Here is an 18,296-nt window from a genome sequence, read left to right as displayed (position 1 = left end):
TTTTGTAAAAACAACGGATCAGCTTGCTGATATTTTTACAAAAGCTTTGGATGAAAAATCATTTGTTCGAATTTTGACAGGATTGGGAATGATCGAAGCAAGTTCAGTTCCAGGAATGATTTCGAATATATAACAACGAAGTGTTATATAAATATGTCGATTCAGAGGTCATCATGATTCATTCAGAGGCTGATAGTATTAACCATTCAGCGGTTACTGTTCATAGTCAACGCTTCCACATGCTTCGACTTCGTTACATTGATCATTCTCGTTTGGTGTAACACTTTTCATTAGATTTCCAAATTTCTATTGTATCTTAGTTTTATTTTCGATAAATCAAAAACTACAAAAATATTTTTTTTTTGTTTTGTCATTTTATTTTCGAAAAACCAAAAACTACAAAAAGATTTTTTTGTTTTGTCATTTTATTTTCGAAAAATCACAAAATCCAAAAATATTTTCTTTGTTTGTTAATTGTTTCTTTTGAGAAAAATCAAAAACATCAAAAATATTTTTGTTATTTTGTTCTTTATCTTTTATATGTACAAATTTTACGAAGGTTATACAAGGGTCATGCTTATGTTTCTCTGGGAAGGTACAATTTCGACAACTTTGTACTAGTTAGACTGTCCCTAGAAGCATGCTGCAGCATGTCGACCCAAGCCTCCATAGACTCAATGTGTGTTTACGAAAGCCTTAATGAAATTTTTCTTACGGAAATTTCTTCCCAAGTCAGGCTTATATTCACATTAGTCGAATGAGCTACCTTACTCTTCTCAAATGAGTTAAGAGTTGTCTGTTTGGTCCAATCATAACAGAGGTACAAGTGTTTTCGTGAACCAATCTTTTTCATCACCAAATTTCTTACACTTTCACACATGAAGACATATGTCCAAGAGATCTTTGATTCAGCCATCAGGATTTAGACATGTCAAAATTCTATGTTAATGATCTGACATCATGAGGCCGTGATGAAAGTGAAACCCAACATTCTAACTTTGTAAGGAATTGACAGGGAACTTTGTTCCAGTTTTGACGAAACATTTGTTTCAGTACCACTTTTCAAAACTCCAAATCATATTCATTTCTTATGAGTGATCTTGATCAAACTATCGAAGCCCACGATGTTTCTTACCCAACAGGATTCAGTATTAATTCTTTCATGAATATGATTTCCGTGTGAGTTTCATTTGCTTTCGAAGTCACTTTCAAACTAATTCAAAGCATACTTGTCACTGACTACACTGGTCAAACAAGTAATTTCAGTTACAATTACTCACCTTATGTTAAGGTTGATATGTAACGAAATTGTAAACTACCCACGAAGCCTTATAAAAGAAGCCCTTCTATACTTTTCTATAAGTATTCGATTGAAATTCACGGGAACATACACTAGCAGTTGATTATCTCTCTTGATAATTAACGAAGTAACCTTTGCCTGGGGTTTATCTGCTTTTGTGTCGAATTTTTTAGACATCACAGATCCAAATTTTTGTTAATTTGCTTCTTATCTTTTATTTGACACACTGTACTCACGAAATGCTTGAGGTTCTGAGTAATACCAACTCAGGCTGATGATTTCAAACATCTGGCACATGACTTCGCTTTTTATCCCAAAAGTGAAAGAGCCTTACCTTCATCTGAAGATTGGTGACGGTTACAATTCAATTGAGATAAACGATCAGCTTGTTTGAAAAGACGTTCTGAATTCAGTCCAGGTTTCTAGGTGATGTGACAGCTACTTTTTGACGCATGGCTACTTTATCGGCAGAATGGTGCGAGATTCAAGGTGCCACGTCGGATCTCATTTAATGTCAGTCCCGCTTCAAATTCAAACACTAGGGTTACATATAAAAAGGGCAATCAAAGGGTGTTATCAGTTTACGGTTACAAACGAAAAATTCCCAATTTCTCTGAAAATTTACGATTGTTCTTCAAAGCTTCAACAAACCCTAATCATGGCCAATTCTGTTGATGTTGTTGTTCAATCCCAAAACACTGAAGATGTTACTTCCCAACCAATAATGAAGATTCAAGGCACGAACTATCAAGTTGAAGATGATGTTTCTCTTTATCCAGACGAATTGAAGATGTTGGTAGTCGCATTGAAGAGTTTTGTTCTTTCCACTGCCATGTTCAATTCTTTTGCAGTTCCATTTTCATGGCTTTCTCAAGTAGGTTCCACTGCTACATACAGCAAAGCAATGGATATCATCACTTTTCAACTGGTGAATGACAAGAAGATCCGATTGTCCAAGAAGGTTTTTTGTCAAATTCTTAATATCCCTAATTCTCCAGTCTATACTGATCTTTCTTCTGCTCAAATCATCCATATGTTTAATGAGATGGGTTATCAACCCCCACTCACCAAGATCAGTGATTTCAAGAAGTATGGAATTCCAACTGTTTGGAATTTCCTCTTCGGAATCTTTCTACGCTGCTTAACTGGTTGCAGTGTAGGTTTGGACAAAGGTCGAATGGAGGTGTATGCGATGGTAGCTGGGTTGTATTATGACATCACTGTGGATTATTCTACACAACTGTGGAAGGAATTTCAAAAGAGTGTAGAAAACACGAATATTGTTCAAGGAATTTCGTGTGCAAGGTATTGGAGTTTAATCCTTCGATATTTCAATGCCAAAGAGGGAATTACGGTGCCTACTGATGAGGAGACTGTTGAATTCATCAAGTATCAATTTCCAAAGGAGGTTACGGATGATGTTGAAATTTTGACACACATTGCAAGAATTCTAGATGCAATGTTACAGCATGTTGATCCAACGAACTTGGTTCTTATGGATTACTTAGAAACAGTCAATCCGGATGATGGCTCTGGGAAGTTGTTGCCAAAAGAAACAGCTGGTCCATCGAAGAAGTCTCGCAAAACAAAGAAGGATGCAACAATTACTCCTGAAAAACCTGTACAGGAGCCAAAGAAAAAGAAATCACCACCGAAACAGACGAAACCAGATGCACAAGTTTCGACTGTTGTGGTTGAACCGGTCGAGCCTGTTGTTGATACTCAAGAAAAAGAAAAAATCTCATCAAAATCCGGTATTTTTCGAAGAGTTAAGAAAAAGTCTCGTAGATCGCGAAAGCTTTCAGATGGTTCGTTTAAGTCTTCTTCTATGGTTCGTAAACCATATCTGAATCACCAAGGCATTCTCATTTGCGAGGTTCCAGCTCTTGTTTCTCCTTCTTCCAAGAAACGAAGAGCTGAAGATGTTGCTACACATATTTCAAAGAAGAAGCTAAAGAAAGGAAAGATGGTTCTTCAAGCAGAATCATCCGAAGGGGAGAAAGTTCCTGAAACACCTGAAGCTAATATTCTCCCATCCACATCTAATCCTGAGCCGACTAAGGTCACACCACCCGAAGTTTCGTTAACTGAATAAATTCTTGTGGAGGTTCGAACTTCAGACATCAATACACACGTATCTGATGCGGATGTAAATGTCAATATGGGTGAAGGAAATTCGAATAAAGAACTTGTTGTTTCTACTCAAGGTATTCCTGCATTTTCTGCTACTTTTGTTTCGTTACCTCCATTCATTGTACCTATCTCGAACATTACCAATTCACCCACCTTTGAAACCATTCTTACCCAACCCATCACTACTTTGTTCTCATCACAAACCACTGATCCACTTCAAACTACTGAGGATACTGATGTTGACGAATGGGGTTTTGGAGGAACATTTGAAGAGATGGAATTTGACGAAGAAGAAGAAACTTTTCCCGACAACATGTTAATTACGATGAAGCAATTTAAGATTTTGAATAAGAAGATGAATTCAATTATTCAATCTCAAGCTGACATGGGGGAAGTCAATCTCTTTCAAGTTTGGAATTGGATGTTATGCTTAAAGCATTCGAAGCCAAGATGGTTAGTAAACTGTCTGGAATGCTTCAAGATTCTGAATCTAAAATCTTGGAGAAGGTGGATCAAAGTGATAAGTATAACGAATTGCGAGTGAAGTCTCAATCTTCGAGCTTTGTGAGTGAAGTTAAAGATTTACGAAGGGTGGATAAAGAATGATATGTCTTGTTTATAAAAGATGTGAAGCAAGTACGCGAAGATGTCAATTTAAAGTTTCAAAAACTTCATGAAGACATGATCAAAGAGATTGCTAGTGCTCAACAAGACTATGAATCTCTAAATCAAAAAGTGGATATTATTTGTGAGGCTGTCACAAAATATGTCAAGCTGTATGAAAGCTTGAGTCCTCAAGTAACTCAACTTTCTACGGATAACAGTCGAAGCTTTGTAGAGCTTACCTCTTTGTTGAAGGAGTTGAAAGATTTGTCCACCACACCTGTTCCATCTTCGATCATAACTCCATAATTCTTGTCTCAGAAGTTTTCTCAGTTCGAGGCTGTGTTGCACAAACAGTTGGCTATGTTATCCAAGTTTTCGAGTCTTCTACCAACAGATGCCCCACCTGTGGTCACAGGGGTGCAAGGGGGAGAAAAGAAGGTTGGTAATGCGAAAGTTGGTGAGGTTTCGCATGAAGCTGTGAAAACTGTTGGGAAGATTTTTCAAACAACAATTCCAGTATCGAAGCCAATTATCTCAACTGTTGGGCCTGTAACTTCGACAGTTGTTACAAAAATGCCTATTTCTACGAAGCCAATTTCAAAACCAATTTCTAAAGGAATTGTAATTGGGGAAGGTGGTAGTAGTTCGAAGCCCAACGAAGTTGTTGATAGTTCTTCAATCAAAGATAAAGGGAAAACAATTTTGGTCGAAAAATCGAAAGAAGAGAAGAAAGATGAAACTGATGTTGAGCTAGAGAAATTAAGAGTAGTTCAAAGCATTTTAAGTCTTCGTGCAAATGACCCACCTAGAATGAACAAGGGTGATCCTGCGAAGCATTACAACTACGAAACAATTGAAGCAAAAGTTGCATATAATCATATGTATGCTTTTGAGAAGAAGCCGAAGCAAAGCTATTCTGTTGTCAATACTGATATGAGACAACTGGATTTCACAATAAATTAAATGATGTTCATCATGGCTCAATACAAGATTGCTGAGAAATTTGATAATGATGATGATTACACATACATGAAGCTTAGGTGTCATGATGTGTTAGGGAAATTTCCAGAGGAAATTTGGTCACTCGTGAAGATAAAGAAGGTGATCAGTATTAAGAAGGATGTTCTTTTCGAAGACATGATGCAGAACCTTCATTTTTACGTTGCAAGGGCGAATGGTCAGGAATGCCATTTCTCGATAGCTGATTTTCCATTAATGAACTTGTATGATCTTATACAAGTTGCATTACTTTTAAAAGACAAAGATGCTTCGTATATTCGAGAGACTAATCCAGAAGTGTTTTGTCTTGGTCTTGCTCACATCAAAATATTCATAGATAACTACTATGAGTGTTTGGCCCTAACGGATGTGGAGTTAGCAACATCGAAGGGGTTAGAAGTGAAAGTACCCATGGAACCAATGAAGACTCTGTTGGGTTTTGAGCATTCTAACACTCCTAAGTGTACATGCAACCCTAAATACCTTGGATCTATTTTTTCTCTATTATACATGCAAATATGAATATTCCAAGGTATTACCCTATCTAGCATACAATCCTTGATACTTGGGTAATATAACAAGTTAGAATGCATACCTTTTAATGAAGCTTGAAGTCTTGAACTTTAAGAGCTTATCCCCAATAGTGTGGAAGCCTCAAGTGGAACTACAAATCACCAAAAAACCTTGGAAGACTTTAGAGAATATGGATACTTGGCTCACACTTATGAAATCGGTTATTGCCCTCTTTAGTGTATCCACACTAGCCACTAGCCTAATTTCATGAACCATAAGACCCTTTATATAGTGTGGAGGATTAGGGTTAAACCCTAATACCCATGACCTTTCATTTCCTAGGATCCATGGGTTAAAGCTCCATGGACTATCCATGAAGACTTAGCCCAACCTAAATGAACTTGGCCTACTACACATATATATCTAAGAGTCCATATTTAATTAGTTCCTTTTGATCACTTAATTAATTATAAATTAATTCTTGATCAATACTAATTAAATAATATGATTATATATTAATATATTAGAACTTATAATATATTAATATAAATCATAAATATACTATTCTTAAAAGACTATCCATATAAATTGTGCCGGTGAAGTGCAACCCAAATGGACCATGCCAAGTTGGGTCAAGTACATACCAATTATAGTTATGGACTTAGACATTAATCCAACAGTCTCCCACTTGTATAAGTCTAAAACTATTATTGATTATGACTTCAAAACCTAACTGGCAATTGTAGCTCTTAAAGCCGTTGTCGAACTCTGACCTTGTCAATGACTTGTCCATTAGATAAGGGATCATATATTCCTCCATTCTACATATCATATGGACTGAGACATGGATTATAATAAATTCTCTCTGTCCATTTGTTGTTTCCTGATTTCCGATTTATGACGACTGACTGATTGAACAAATCAAATCAGTCCTGGCTTGGCCAAGCACTCACATGTGTCATCACTAAATCATCGAGGGGCCCACATATATCGCTTTTATCCCGAAGGTAAAAGGAATGGATAAACTTCGACTCATATGGCTTGTTCTGCTACTTGTTGAATCATACACAAAGGCACGTTTTATAACATCGAGTTACCAATGCGTTTTCATGCAATCAATGTACTATCAACTCATAGTAACAACTCATATATCTAGGTTTGAAGAATATAAGATATTATCGTCTCATGATCACTCGTGATAAAATCCATGAAGTGATTCAAATGAGCGCGGGTTGAATCCAATACTCATAACTTATGAGCACTCATGAGTGTTGTAGCACCACTTTGTCCACCAACTTGGACCTCTACAAGCCAGCTCATGACAGTCTTGATTCATATCTACTTCCAACATATGACCGACTGTGGATGGTTTAAATAACTTAGTCATTCCGGAAGAATAACCTAGTTATTATGGAAGTCAAAACATGCAAAGTGAAACACAAGAATAAATGAATTAAATATGGTATCAAACCCTATGAATATAAATAAACCACTTTTATTTATCACCATACTGATTACTCATTATTCATTGTTTCGGTTTTATCAACTTTATACTTGAATTAAAACACTAGGTGTCCCATGCTCCAAGCATGTACACTATGTTTTCTAAACAATAGCTTTGCCATACACCAAGTATGAACTCTATGTTTGTCTATGATCCTTTTTCTTTGTGAAATAAACCAACTGAACATCATTTTAATGATTCTAATTTCACACTCCCAAATCCTTATTGAAAATGTAAGAATTCCAAATTCCTATCATTTATCGAAATCTGTTAGATTTTAAACTTATATGCACAGACCCTCTTGTAATGACTATGTACAAAGTCACAACGACTTGTCAACAATCATTATAGGGTATTCCAATGAAGATCTACTCCATGGAAACAAAGTCTCATATTCAAGGTACATTGCTTTGAACAAGCTTCTTGCATTAATTTTTTCTAATCCTACACAGATTGCTTCCATCTATAGAGACAACTCCATATTCCCATTTTGACTATCACTCCTGAACAAGAGTTGCCTCTTTTCATAATATGTCAATATGGTCCTTCCAAAAATTAACACTATACTTCCAACTGCCCCTAAGCAACCAATCTTTGGTAAACCTTAGATTGTCCTCGACAATTGCTTAATCACTTTAGTCATATCCAATTCTAGACCTTTTCCCTTCTTAATGCCCTAGACATTTGGAAAATTTAGAAAGGATAAATATTATAGCACATGTAATCGACCCTATACCCGAAGTATATGGGACACGATTCATGATGTCTTACATAAAGACATGATTCTAGACCAGTCTTTTGCTACAATATTTTTATTTGCCATGTTTTCAAAATTTGACTATAAAGAGGGATGTCGTAATCATAATCGAATTTTGAGAACGCAATATATAGAATTTTATTAAGTTGAACCAAACCAACATAAAATTCATATATATATTCTTGACTAAAGACGATTAAAATCTCAATCTAAGCCTTTTAGAATTGAAATGAAGTATAATTTCCTCTCCCTTAATTATAGAAAAACAACTCTTCCAACCCTTGCAACTTAACGATTTGAAAGTCTTTTGTTTTCTATAATTAACATTGCTAACTTGCAATACCTATCATAATTATCATGCTCCCACTAACATAATGATTATTATCATAACACTTATGCTCCCACTAGCTTTGACATGTATCCAGAAAATAGCTGGAGTTCTAGAAATCAGCACTATATTGACTCCCTTACCAAAGTTCAGATTTCTGATACTAGATTGCTTTGATAAGACTTTATCAAAATGATACACCTTCTCTTAGATAGCTTACATGTGTGTCTAAACAATTCCAGAACTATGAAAAAGGGATGTCGTAATTATAGTCTCAATTGTTTAGATCTTTGCTATTTCTCATACGTCTCTGTTAGTGTGCCGGTTAACCACGCACGCTCCACTAACGACTTTGAGAATGCAAAGATTACAATTGCTATCTTACTTAAAATCTACTTGGTGGAAGTGTTTCCTCACCCTCATTTTCATGAATCGGAGAGAAACCTTATGACCTTTAGATTTTATGGTGTATGTGTTCTTATCCACCTGAATTTGTCAAAACCATAATCACAAGACTAGGTTAGTGACAAATCCTAACTCATATGGATTGAACTTGTGCAATCTTAACCTCTTGCCACCTGGCAGCACAAGGGCCTGTCATTGCTTCCATGTTGTTATGCAAACAATTGAGAACATGTAGAACTCCAATGTATAGCCAACTTTACTGGAATGCGCATAGAAATGTCAACACGATAGGTTATAAACCTCACGTCGTGTGCTAGTGATTAAACAATAGGTTTCATTCTTGATTAGTTCTTGAAACTATCTCAAGATCTTTTAAGACTCCCACTGTCCTCTTGACATATAAGACTCTCTAGTCAAATATTCAAGGGATAGTGCAGATTCTTTATCAAGACAAAACACTTCACACAATTGGCCTTAGTTGGTCTTTGTTTTATCCAAAACATCACAACTTACCAACTTCAAATGTACAAGAGTAGAAAACTTTTTACTCTTACATTTGACTAGTATTAATAAACCTTCTTTAAGATGTGTCACTCAAGTTACAACCTTGGAGTATGACTCTAAGAATTGTTTTGGAACGAAGTATGACTCATCTTCTTGATTTAACATTTCAACAATTCACGACTCCTCTTCTTAGTCATAAGAATGCACTAAGATGACCTTAGAGGACTAATTGTGATATGATTTCTAAATCATTAAGATGATCACAAACATGATACTAAAGTACTCTCCCATCTTTTCATATTTGAGAAACTTTTATCTTTCTGCCTCATTAGATTCTTCTCATTCGTTCTGCCATACATTGAGATTTTTCCAATGTCTCAGAATTATACGTAAACTTGTAAGTATAACCATATTTACTAAACTTTAGTAAATCATGACGAATTGTCTTAACGAGCTTTGTGGTGGACATGACTAGTGCACAAGAATGTGTACTCGATCCCTTTAGTCCTTCACTTGATTCACACATCCATGTGAATAAGTCTTAATTTTCCAATGCTTGAAAGTTCTCATTCATCATACAATACAACTTGCATGATTCCAAGTTTCGGTCCAATTGAAACTTGGGTGATAAGAAACTTTCCTTATTTGGTAAATTTAGACACTACCACAAATGAAAAAATCAAAACCAATTTCCTATATTACTAGCAATGGAATCATATAAACAACAATTTTTTTTTCACAAATGCCATTGTAAGGATACTTAAAATAAATAAAATCAAAAATTTCCTTTTATTTTAAAAACTTTGTGGAAAAACTTATCCATACAATCCATATGAAAACCTTGTTGTTATATATTACTAAGCAAGGTGTCATAACTCCTAAGTAACAGCTTCAAAATTCTGATGCGATCGAAATCCATCTTCGCGATCAAAAGCAGCATATACTTCCTTTAAGCTTTCTCTCTTTTCTTTGATTCTTATAACATCACCATGTGACTCAGTCACATTATGTAATAAGAATCTCCAAATAGAAGCTTAAGAGAGTTAGACAATGGACTTTACCTGAAGTAGAGTCAAACTTATTGACTTTAACATCCTTAGGTAATTTTGGCAGCTTCGCAAACAGTGCCCCTTCCTTTGGCAATTTTAACAAATGGAACCTTTAGTAATGGTACATGGGACTATCACAGACTTAGCTTTTCTCTTTACCATTTGGTCAACCGAGTTGACTATGGCCGATCCCTTTCCATTGGGAAGAGAATGCTTTTTCTGGATTTCCACTGTTATCATTGTCAATGTCCATAAAGTTTTGTGAAGTCGATCTTCTAATCGAATTTGCTTTACTAGCCTTCCAAATCATTGCTGATTCAGCAGTACCAAGCAAATAGATAAGATCATTAAGGGTCTTGTCATAGTCTGTTTCATAGGAGTCCCAAAGGAACTCACTATGTGACTTAGAAAGTGATTGAACCACCAACTTTCTCAAGACTTTGACACCCAACTCTCTCGGCTTGTCAATATGTGACTCCATCTCCAAGATGTGATCACACATAGACCTTGCTTGCCATTAGGGCTTGAGTGACCTTGAACTTGTGGGTTAGGGAGAACAATTGGAGGAGGTGGAGGAAGTAAAGTTCCAAGAGATTTGGAAAGATCATAGATGTTTGAGCTAGACATCTTTTGGGAGATATTCAAGATAGTTGATTTAAAGTCCTTAATATAACACCCAATATGAAATATTAAGGCTAGGACCCAGCAAACTATTTCATAACTTGGAAGAGGGATGCCGTAATCCAAGCTATAAAATATTTGAAGGTAGGTGAATGACGATTCACCAATTTCCACCAAGATAAACGAAATATATTATTAGGTTTTAATTGGTTTTGAAACTCCTAGATTCTTTTGAGATTCATTGAACTTTTCAAAGGCATGTTTCAATCTCGAGTGTGCCCTTCAGGTTTTGTGACTGGGATGCCGAGGATCACAAAACAAGGTGTGAATAACCATGCAAATATACTTGGTACCCTTAATATTTACCCCTCAATCGATGTGCCGGTTAACCACACACGCTCCACCGATACTATGATAAACAGTAAGTTACCCTTTGCCTACCTTGTTAAATCAAGCTGGTGTGCCGGTTAACCACACACACTCCACTAACTGACTTAAGCAAAGTGCAAAGTGTAATTTCATGGGTTAGCACCAAATTCACATTTTCCTAAGTAACTATGATTGGGTATTCATAAGAGTTTAATTACTTAGTATTTATCATTAATACTTTTAATGAAGGGAGAATTATAGTCCTTGTCCTACCCGTTCGGCTAACGACCCTCCACCGGTCAAAGAAGCGGTGGGTGAGAGTGGACACCCATTAAACTGCCATTTTATAGGCAGTAACCTTATACCCCCCTTATAGACCGGCTTCGTGAATGAGGCCTACTAATGGAAAGACGACTTGCTCTTATACATATATATAAATATTATTAACTTATAATAATATAAAGTATAAGGGTTGAATTTTATCTTTTAAAATTCTAAGGGCTTAACTTGGAATTAAAGTATTCATTAGAGAAAACTTTTCAAATTCCAAAACTTGAGGGCAAGTTTTGAAACTATTCAAAACTCTTGGATTTTCATAACTTATGAGTTTAATTAAAGCTTTAAAACTTTTAATGAAGAGACTCTTGGGCATCCATAACTTGAGGACAAGTTATGGAGCCATTAAAAACTATTTATAAGAAAAGTCTCTTCATTTTTTGTAACCTAAGGCACTTTTATGAGTTTTATGATTCATAAATGTGACTTTTCATATAACTTGAGGACAAGTTACAAAAACAAATTTTATGAACAACTTTTAGATTAATTTGGATTGAAAACAACTAACACATATTTTTCATTAATCTAAAATAACTCATAAAACAAGGTAACACAAAAAACTTTTGGTAATCCATAACTTGAGGACAAATTATGGACTCCATTAAAATACATTTAGATCAAGAATTAACTAACAAACACTTTTGTAAATAATTCTTATGATCTACCAAAACTCATAAGCATGAACAATCCATATCAACAATTTCAAGAATTACATCAACATAAATAAAACTTGAAAATTTGATTTTAACCTTGAAATTCGTTTACTATAATCATTACCACTTTAAAAACAGGTTTTATAAGTCCAAAACAGCTTAAGGTAATGATTCTAGACCAATTCCATCTTTAAAACTCGAAGATATGCTGTCAGGGGGTCCAACTCGCCGAGTGCATGAACAAACTCGACGAGTTAGATGCTTTTTGCCTTGAACTCGTCGAGTCCCTTCATGGACTCGGCGAGTCTGCTGTGGAGACAGCTCCAAACTTCAATTTTTAAGCAGTTTAAGCAAGCATAACAAGAAAACAAGCCTAGGCTCTGATACCACTGTTGGGTTTTGAGCATTCTAACACTCCTAAGTGTACATGCAACCCTAAATACCTTGGATCTATGTTTTCTCTATTATACATGCAAATATGAATATTCCAAGGTATTACCCTATGTAGCATACAATCCTTGATACTTGGGTAATATAACAAGTTAGAATGCATACCTTTTAATGAAGCTTGAAGTCTTGAACTTTAAGAGCTTATCCCCAATAGTGTGGAAGCCTCAAGTGGAACCACAAATCACCAAAACACCTTGGAAGACTTTAGAGAATATGGATACTTGGCTCACACTTATGAAATTGGTTATTGCCCTCTTTAGTGTATCCACACTAGCCACTAGCCTAATTTCATGAACCATAAGACCCTTTATATAGTGTGGAGGATTAGGGTTAAACCCTAATACCCATGACCTTTCATTTCCTAGGATCCATGGGTTAAAGCTCCATGGACTATCCATGAAGACTTAGCCCAACCTAAATGAACTTGGCCTACTACACATATATATCTAAGAGTCCATATCTAATTAGTTCCTTTTGATCACTTAATTAATTATAAATTAATCCTTGATCAATACTAATTAAATAATATGATTATATATTAATATATTAGAACTTATAATATATTAATATAAATCATAAATATACTATTCTCAAAAGACTATCCATATAAATTGTGACGGTGAAGTGCAACCCAAATGGACCATGCCAAGTTGGGTCAAGTACATACCAATTATAGTTATGGACATAGACATTAATCCAACTGACTAAACCTGAGTTGAAAAAGTATGTTGATGGGGAAATATGCTTGAAGCCTTTTGGCATGGTCTTCGCATGGAAAGACAAAAATGGAAAAGCCAAGAGATTCATATTCCAAGCTTGCGAAGTGGAGAGATACAAAACGTCCCAGTATACAAACTTCATTGTTCGTATGAATAGCTGCAAGAAGAATAACGAAGGGGACAAGAAAGAATTGAAGAAGATTATTTCTTGGTACTCTGAAATCTGAAGGGTGATGCTGTATGCTATACAAATTCTTTTGAACTGAAGATGGCCGACATTATTACAAAGGGGGAGAATGTAAGGGTCGAAGACCTGTTGTAATATGTCGAAGTCATAAGTTTATTTTACAAGGCATTTATGTAACAAAGCGTATTGTTTTAGTCCTTATAATTTTTTGTGTGCTTTCATGTTTCCTATAAATAGGGACATTGCTTAGAGTTAGATAAGAGTCTTTGTATGAACGTGTCTACATACTCTCTGTAACAGTTGAAAGCATAATGGAGCTGAAACCAGATCATATTTACATCGTGTGTTCAATCTACTTTTGTTTAACTCTGATTTGATTCATACTTGATTCCACTCTTCGTCAATTATGATTATAAAGAGGACACACTTTGTCATATCCTAAACCTTTTTGCTGATTCTCTTTGAATTGCAAATTATGTTCTATCATGGATGCAACTACTTCACTTGACACGTCAAATTTTTCTAAAAGTAAAATCTGCATTTTCAAATTTGTTTTTCAATGTGTCAAGCTCAACAGTTACCTCAGCAAGTTGTATAGTCACATATCTATAATTCGCACTCTTATTGTTATACTCTTCCTGAAGTTTTCTAAAGTCTTTGGTTTTTGCTTCTAATTCAGCCTTCAGGGGTTTCTGTCCTTTTTCTAAGTTGATATCCTTCATATTTTAGGTCCTCGTTCTCTCTGCGTAATAATTCGATATGCTCAAGTAAATTTTTAACATTATCAATGCAAGTTTGAGAACAAGAAATTTCATTTACTTTGGTGTTTGAAGAACTCATTGTTTATCAAAAATGCCCTTTGACTAAAAACTAAAAATTCAACCTTAAAAGTCAAATTTAAAAGGTCAAACTTAAAAGTCAAACTTAAAAGACAAACCGAAAAGTTAAATTTGAAAATTTTAAAGTTAAACGAGAAAGTCAAAGTTTAAAGTCAAAGGTCAAACTTTAAAGTCAAAGTCAAAATTTTAAGTAAAAAGTCAATTTAGAAAGTCAAAAATTAAAAAATAAAATTTTGGGTTGAAAATGGAATTTAAAATTAAAAGGAAATTGTTTTTGGGTTAAAAGTGTTAAAAATGCGAAAGTTGAATCGGAATAAGGACGCCTTAAGATTTAAAAAGGGAAGGATTGTATCAACTTGTAGCCTAGAAGAGTTGGAAGGAGCGTTGGTTGGGTTGGGAGGAGACCCGGGTTCGATCCCCGGCAACCTCGATTTCGCTTCCCGTTTTTTTAATGAACGCTGCTGCGAGGACTACTGCTTCTGAGCCGCACTCCGAGCCGCACACTCCGAACCCGCACACCGAGCCGCACACTCCGAGCAGCACACTGAGGCCGCACACTCCAAGCCGTACACCTTCAACAGATGCGAAGAAAAAATGACGTTTTTCACACTTTTTGCTCCAAAACTCGATCAAAAACTCGTTTTTATGAAAAAATCGAAGAACAAACCCCCCTTATTTTGCCAAGATCTATCCAAAAACGCAGAAATCTTTCAAAAATATGATCAAATAAGCTCCAGATCTGAAAAAATTGATTGATACAATCCAAGCTCTGATACCACTTGTAAGTCCCCAATCTGCTTGTGTATCAATCAGATCCGTTTGATGGTGCGGAATCCCAATCAAACGGATGATGCCAGATCAATATAGAAGAGAAGGAGAAGAAGAATAACTTGAATCTTAAATGTATTGAAGATATGAATGATGCTCCTTAGACAAGATTCTCTCACACACACTATTCTTCTCTCTAGTTTCTCTCTCTAGAACATGTTCCTCTTCTCTAGCCTTTTGCTCCTCTACACACTCCTCACCCTATATATATGAGATATGGGCCGTACACACAAACCGCAAACACATACAACATTACATAAAAATATTTTTTCCTAGAAAAGCAAAGTATAAACCAAATTTAGACCCAACATCGATGTGTCACAGTAGACCAAAAATCCTTGACTCCCTTCTGGAGGGTAAGTACCTATGCCCCACAAAGCTTCTATCGAAGAGTCTCAAATGATGACAACTGCTCATGCCCCTAATTGAAAGTGACATCCTTCCTCGTCAGCCTAGTAAGAGGAACTGCAATCTTGGAGAAATCTCTGATGAATCTCTAATAATAACCTGCCAGCCTAAGGAAACTCTAAATCTCAGATAGAGACATCAGAACTTCCCACCGCATAACCGCCTCGACCTTGGCCTGGTCGACCAATATACTATCCTGGTTGACAAGGTGCCCCAGAAACTGGACCTCGCACACTTGGAGAACTTGGCATACAGCCTCTCTGCCCTAAGAACTCTAAGAAGCTCACGTAGATGCTTCTCATACTGCTCCTTCGTCTTCAAATAGACCAATATATCATCGATAAAAACAATAACTGATCAGTCCAACATAGGCCTACACACCCGGTTCATGAGATCCATGAACATTGTCGGTGTGTTGGTGACCCCGAAAGGTATCACCAGGAACTCATAGTGTCCATAACGAGTCCAGAAAGCCGTCTTCGGGATGTCCTCCTCCCGAACCCTCATCTGATGATAACCGGACATCAAATCGATCTTGGAAAACCAAGATGCTCCATGCAATTGATCAAAGAGGTCGTCAATCACAGGCAAAGGCTAATGGTTCTTCATCGACAACTTGTTCTACTCCTAGTAATCAATGCACATCCAGCGTTAACCATATTTATTCTTGACCAAAGGGATCGATTCACCTTACAGCGAGCTACTCGGTCGAATAAACTCTTTCTCCAAGAACTCTTGAAGCTGAGAGGATAACTCATGTATCTCGGGTGGCACCAGGCACTATGACATCTTCATAATCGGGGTAGCACCAGGGATCAGGTCCATCTGGAACTCCACCTGCCTCTCATAAACAGAACATCGGAAAATGACTAATTTCCTTTAACACGTAAATCAACCACATACGCCAAATACCCCGCCAATCCATGATGAAGACACCGCCTCACTCTGGCGGCGGAACAAAAAGCAGAAGCAACCCTGGTGCCCTTGCCATAAACAGTTAGTATTTCCCCACATGGGTTACGAACCGTCACTAACTGCTTTTTACAGTCAATCATTGCTCTGAACCGGCTCAACCAATCCATACACGCGATCACACAAACATCTTCCATCGTGATAGGAATGAGACCAATCGGGAATTTAACACCAAAAATCTCTCTAACACATAATCCTGGTATATCTCAGAAGCCGAAACTATGGAATCATCAGCAATAGCGAGCCTCAAGGGTCGATCTAGGGTTTTACGAGCCCTATTGAAACCTTTACAAAAAGATGTTGACACAAAAGAATGACTCGCACCTGAGTCAAACAACACCAAAGTAGGTACATAATTTACAAGGGAAGTACCTAATAGAATCACAACATAAGCATATACAAAAATAATTCAACATCAATAAAAATAAACACATACCAACGACAACATATGATGCTGCTCTGGCCTCCTCTGCAGTCAACTGAAAAGCTTGACCTTGGGCCTTCGGGGCCTCAACCTTTCCTTGACGGACATTAGTGATGCTCAGGGTCACAGGAGCAGGAGTATGAACTGGCCTCAATGCAAGTAGTGGACACTCGGCCTTCACATGGCCCTCATGGTTGCAGCTGAAACAAACTCGTAAACCCTTCGAGAACTCCTTCGCATAGTGCCCCTATTTTCCATATAGGTAGCACACTGTCCCCATCCGACAGGGACCCTCATGAACCTTATCGCACTTGCTGCAAGTGTGGCTCATCTGACCTCCTGATCTCGAATCAACATGTTTCACCCGCTTAGCCACCGATTATAACTGGACTGGTCTCGTATCCCTCCTATTAGTATCTAACTCAGTCTTTCTCACCTGAAACTCCACCTCAATCTACCTCCTCTTAGCATTGGACCAAAGCTCAGCCAATGTCTGGTACCGGGAGTTTGTCACGAACTCTCTGATATCCTTCTTTAGCATACTCAAGTATCGGGTCATCTATGCATTCTCAATAGATACGTACTCAGGGATGCGTACTAAGGGCAGAATAGCACTCTCTTGTGAAACATCATGTGATCTCAGTCACCGTCTCTATCATCTTTTGGAGCGACCGGTACTCCTGATCCATTCGGTCCCTCTCCATCAAGGGAACATACTTATCTTGAAACATCTCAACAAATTAATCCTAAGTCATTACGAGCCGCTCCGAAGGTGAACAACCAGTAGTCACAAACTTCCACCAGTCCTGCGCCCCTAAGGGAAGTAGGTTCAGTGCAACCCGAACCCTTAGGTCATCCGGTCAAGAGAAGGCATAAAAGCATCCATCAACATCAGCGATCAACCTCATGGCCCCAATGGCGTCCTGGACCGCATCAAACTCTGGGGGCTTCATGTTTTTGAACTCCCAGTACTACATAGTATCACCCCCGTATGGTCTCGCGGCGGCAACATTTATAGTGTTTGAAGCAGTAGCAGCCTTAGTGAAGACAACGTAGCGCTCATCAAACATCTCAATTATCACTGTCTTGATAGGCCCATACACCTCCGGGATAGCCTCTCGGACCGCTGCGTCCACCTCTATGACAATAATCTTGTGAATCTCATCATTACTGGTGTTAAATGTGACTTGATCATTTGGATCATATTTATGGATCATTTGGAACACTTGGAACTCAATGGAGGACTTGGGGTTCATGGAGAATGTGATAAAGGAACGGATCATCTAAGAAAGTAATGGATTGTCTGACAAAGGAACGGATCAAGTTCCAAAGGAATGGATCGTACATAAGGGGGTTTGAAGCACCTGGAAGAGGTTTGGAGCACTTGGGGGT

The sequence above is a fragment of the Lactuca virosa genome, chromosome 8 (genome assembly GCF_052849685.1).
Source record: "Lactuca virosa cultivar CGN04683 chromosome 8, Lactuca_virosa_CGN04683_v6, whole genome shotgun sequence".
Classification (NCBI taxonomy): domain Eukaryota; kingdom Viridiplantae; phylum Streptophyta; class Magnoliopsida; order Asterales; family Asteraceae; genus Lactuca; species Lactuca virosa.
This window is presented reverse-complemented; position numbering follows the sequence as displayed.